Raw genomic sequence first — 6,000 nt, forward strand, 5'->3', positions numbered from 1 at the left:
GACAACAGCCTGGGTGCATCGGCCGGGAACAACAGATGCAAGTCTTCCCGCCGGATACCAAGCAACAACGTGACCCCTATCCTGTCGAGCCGTCCTGCCAGGGAACAACAGATGCAAGTCTTCCCGCCGGATACCAAGCAACAACGTGACCCCTATCCTGTCGAGCCGTCCAGCCAGGGAACAACAGATGCAAGTCTTCCCGCCGGCTACCAGGGTAACAAGGTACCAAGATGGCAGAGGGGGTGTGGAGAGTCACAGCCACGTGACCCCACAATCGCCATCTCGTCCCCCAGTACAGACGCTATTAAGACAATGGAAAATGACCGACCAGGATGACAGAGGGGGTGTAAAGTGTCACAGCCAACTAAGTGACACTTTGTATAAATGACATCCTGTTCTCTCTGTCCCTTGTATGATTTAATAGGTTTATTGTATATATCTGTTTTAAATCTAGGCATATGTTACTGTAGGTGTCTAGATGTGATATGTATTCATATATATATATATATATACATATATATGTGTATACGTATATATATGCATATACGCTTTGAACAAGTATCTAGGCCTGAGCTGAGAGCAAGTCGGCACAGTTTAACCCTGTCCTGTCTGCATAGAATAAAACCAGTATGTGCATATATATGTGTACGCTGTATACTATATATATATGTGCTGTATTATACATGTATGTGTATCTGTATATATCTGTAGTATGTGTTGGGCTATGTACTATATAGCCAGCAGTCTCCCTCGTCTGCATCCCCTTGAGTTGGGGCGAGTGAGAACGAAGGGGGGCCCCTTCGGAATGCCATCTCTGAGCAGGGTGCTTTCCACAGCAGGTTGTCACACCCTGCGTGGAGTAGACAAGGATAGGTACAAGTATGTGCATATATGTGTGTACACTGTATGCTATATATATATGTACTGTATTATACATGTATGTGTATCTGTATATATCTGTAGTATGTGTTGGGCTATGTACTATGTACTCATGCTGGAGATGTGAGTTGCTTTCGCTTCAATACTGTTTGGCCACTGAGGAATGTGACAGACAACCTTGGGGCCTCTGGTCTCTGCTAAGTAACGGATGGGTATTTTCCAACACAAGGTAATCTGTTACTTCTCCAACAAAGAGGCATTCATGTTCTGAGGTAAATGGGGTTTTCCCAGTAGAGGTAATGACTAAAATGGGAGGAGAGCTAGAACCCTACGTATTGTGCATTGACTGGCTGGTGAAATGACATCACGGTGACAGCGCTGTATTTGGACCAATAAGCAGAAGAGACCCTGGGGCCCTTTATAAGGGCCAACTGGCGAGAGCACAGGGGAATTTTTTACACGGAGAAGGAGAGAGAAGAAGAATGGTGCCTACAGACTTCTTTGAGAGATTTTGAAGTTTTTACCAGTGTGTGACTTGGAAGACCAAGATGCAGATGACATGTTTTGTTTTTATATAATCTTTTAAACTGTAATGGATATTTTTTATTTAGTCTTTTTCTGTAACTTCATTGAAATAAAGATGACTTTTTATAATCCATTGAGTTCTTGGACTGATCCCTGCCAGCAAATGCCAGCCGCGCCTTGATTTCCTCTGAGGTGACTATGTCCTGAAATACAGATTGAATCAATTGACTGGTTAATGCTTTTCAGCTAAAATATATATATTTATATATGTATATGCTATGTACTGATAAGAAAATACTAAGCATGTAGATGAGTGTTGTTTGCGGGTTCCGGTGTCTCTGTGTCCAGACTGACTCTGTCTTGTGTGGGACCTCGACCGTCTGAATCACTGCAGGGTCAGACGGTCGGTTCCGTTGAAGGAGGAGGAGGAGGAGGACAAAGAAAGCCGGGGAGTGCAAACAATGATTACGTGTTAGTACAGTGGTAATACTTATTAAAAAAGTAGTAATACAACCAAGCTTTCAAATGAGCAGTATTACAAGCCCTTTCGTAAAATGATAATAATAATATTATTTTTATTACATGATATAATAGTTCTCCTAAACAAAATATTCGGTTTATTTCAAACAAGAAGAGATTAACAACTCTTCATGATTACAGTTCATATCAACTGGATATCACAAGACCAGTGACTTGAAGTAATCTAGACAGAAATAGTAAATTGACTCGAGAACTTGGCGAGTTTAGCACCTCGCCGGGGGATATCGAGCGGCCGCAGGTTTATATCTCGAGTAGGTGATTGAGATGTATAAGAGGCGACCTGTAGCTTTCAACACCCCCCCACCACTATACTGTATGGATATGTCCCCCCCACCACTATACTGTATGGATATGTCCCCCCCCCACCACTATACTGTATGGATATGTCCCCCCCCCAACACTATACTGTATGGATATGTCCCCCCCACCACTATACTGTATGGATATGTCCCCCCCCAACACTATACTGTATGGATATGTCCCCCCCACCACTATACTGTATGGATATGTCCCCCCCCCAACACTATACTGTATGGATATGTCCCCCCCCACCACTATACTGTATGGATATGTCCCCCCCCCACCACTATACTGTATGGATATGTCCCCCCCACCACTATACTGTATGGATATGTCCCCCCCCCACCACTATACTGTATGGATATGTCCCCCCCAACACTATACTGTATGGATATGTCCCCCCCCACCACTATACTGTATGGATATGTCCCCCCCACCACTATACTGTATGGATATGTCCCCCCCACCACTATACTGTATGGATATGTCCCCCCCACCACTATACTGTATGGATATGTCCCCCCCCACCACTATACTGTATGGATATGTCCCCCCCACCACTATACTGTATGGATATGTCCCCCCCCCAACACTATACTGTATGGATATGTCCCCCCCACCACTATACTGTATGGATATGTCCCCCCCACCACTATACTGTATGGATATGTCCCCCCCCACCACTATACTGTATGGATATGTCCCCCCCCACCACTATACTGTATGGATATGTCCCCCCCCACCACTATACTGTATGGATATGTCCCCCCCACCACTATACTGTATGGATATGTCCCCCCCACCACTATACTGTATGGATATGTCCCCCCCACAACTATACTGTATGGATATGTCCCCCCCCACCACTATACTGTATGGATATGTCCCCCCCACAACTATACTGTATGGATATGTCCCCCCCCACCACTATACTGTATGGATATGTCCCCCCCCACCACTATACTGTATGGATATGTCCCCCCCACCACTATACTGTATGGATATGTCCCCCCCACCACTATACTGTATGGATATGTCCCCCCCACCACTATACTGTATGGATATGTCCCCCCCACAACTATACTGTATGGATATGTCCCCCCCCACCACTATACTGTATGGATATGTCCCCCCCCACCACTATACTGTATGGATATGTCCCCCCCACCACTATACTGTATGGATATGTCCCCCCCCCACCACTATACTGTATGGATATGTCCCCCCCCACCACTATACTGTATGGATATGTCCCCCCCCACCACTATACTGTATGGATATGTCCCCCCCCACCACTATACTGTATGGATATGTCCCCCCCACCACTATACTGTATGGATATGTCCCCCCCCACCACTATACTGTATGGATATGTCCCCCCCCACCACTATACTGTATGGATATGTCCCCCCCACCACTATACTGTATGGATATGTCCCCCCCCCACCCTGTATGGATATGTCCCCCCCACCACTATACTGTATGGATATGTCCCCCCCACCACTATACTGTATGGATATGTCCCCCCCCAACACTATACTGTATGGATATGTCCCCCCCACCCTGTATGGATATGTCCCCCCCACCCTGTATGGATATGTCCCCCCCACCACTATACTGTATGGATATGTCCCCCCCCACCACTATACTGTATGGATATGTCCCCCCCACCACTATACTGTATGGATATGTCCCCCCCCAACACTATACTGTATGGATATGTCCCCCCCACCCTGTATGGATATGTCCCCCCCACCCTGTATGGATATGTCCCCCCCACCACTATACTGTATGGATATGTCCCCCCCACCCTGTATGGATATGTCCCCCCCCACCACTATACTGTATGGATATGTCCCCCCCACCCTGTATGGATATGTCCCCCCCACCACTATACTGTATGGATATGTCCCCCCCCACCACTATACTGTATGGATATGTCCCCCCCACCCTGTATGGATATGTCCCCCCCACCACTATACTGTATGGATATGTCCCCCCCACCACTATACTGTATGGATATGTCCCCCCCCCCAACACTATACTGTATGGATATGTCCCCCCCCAACACTATACTGTATGGATATGTCCCCCCCCAACACTATACTGTATGGATATGTCCCCCCCACCACTATACTGTATGGATATGTCCCCCCAACACTATACTGTATGGATATGTCCCCCCCACCACTATACTGTATGGATATGTCCCCCCCAACACTATACTGTATGGATATGTCCCCCCCCCACCCTGTATGGATATGTCCCCCCCACCACTATACTGTATGGATATGTCCCCCCCACCACTATACTGTATGGATATGTCCCCCCCCCACCCTGTATGGATATGTCCCCCCCAACACTATACTGTATGGATATGTCCCCCCCCCACCCTGTATGGATATGTCCCCCCCACCACTATACTGTATGGATATGTCCCCCCCCACCACTATACTGTATGGATATGTCCCCCCCAACACTATACTGTATGGATATGTCCCCCCCACCACTATACTGTATGGATATGTCCCCCCCCAACACTATACTGTATGGATATGTCCCCCCCCACCACTATACTGTATGGATATGTCCCCCCCACCACTATACTGTATGGATATGTCCCCCCCCACCACTATACTGTATGGATATGTCCCCCCCACCACTATACTGTATGGATATGTCCCCCCCACCACTATACTGTATGGATATGTCCCCCCCCACCACTATACTGTATGGATATGTCCCCCCCCACCACTATACTGTATGGATATGTCCCCCCCCACCACTATACTGTATGGATATGTCCCCCCCCACCACTATACTGTATGGATATGTTCCCCCCCACCACTATACTGTATGGATATGTCCCCCCCCACCACTATACTGTATGGATATGTCCCCCCCACCACTATACTGTATGGATATGTCCCCCCCACCACTATACTGTATGGATATGTCCCCCCCCACCACTATACTGTATGGATATGTCCCCCCCCACCACTATACTGTATGGATATGTCCCCCCCCACCACTATACTGTATGGATATGTCCCCCCCCACCACTATACTGTATGGATATGTCCCCCCCACCACTATACTGTATGGATATGTCCCCCCCCACCACTATACTGTATGGATATGTCCCCCCCCACCACTATACTATATGGATATGTCCCCCCCACCACTATACTGTATGGATATGTCCCCCCCACCACTATACTGTATGGATATGTCCCCCCCACCACTATACTGTATGGATATGTCCCCCCCACCACTATACTGTATGGATATGTCCCCCCCCACCACTATACTGTATGGATATGTCCCCCCCACCACTATACTGTATGGATATGTCCCCCCCCCACCCTGTATGGATATGTCCCCCCCACCACTATACTGTATGGATATGTCCCCCCCACCACTATACTGTATGGATATGTCCCCCCCCAACACTATACTGTATGGATATGTCCCCCCCACCCTGTATGGATATGTCCCCCCCCACCCTGTATGGATATGTCCCCCCCACCACTATACTGTATGGATATGTCCCCCCCCACCACTATACTGTATGGATATGTCCCCCCCACCACTATACTGTATGGATATGTCCCCCCCCAACACTATACTGTATGGATATGTCCCCCCCACCCTGTATGGATATGTCCCCCCCACCCTGTATGGATATGTCCCCCCCACCACTATACTGTATGGATATGTCCCCCCCACCCTGTATGGATATGTCCCCCCCACCAC

General features: G+C 48.0%; 1 protein-coding gene across 1 annotated transcript in view; it reads right to left on the reverse strand.

Annotated features, from left to right (window-relative positions):
* zc3h13 (zinc finger CCCH-type containing 13) overlaps nt 1–6,000 on the reverse strand; it is a 119,752-nt gene that overhangs the window by 64,949 nt on the left and 48,803 nt on the right.

This window comes from Notolepis coatsorum (assembly GCF_963971535.1).
Source record: "Notolepis coatsorum genome assembly, chromosome: 1".
In the NCBI taxonomy this organism is placed as follows: domain Eukaryota; kingdom Metazoa; phylum Chordata; class Actinopteri; order Aulopiformes; family Paralepididae; genus Notolepis; species Notolepis coatsorum.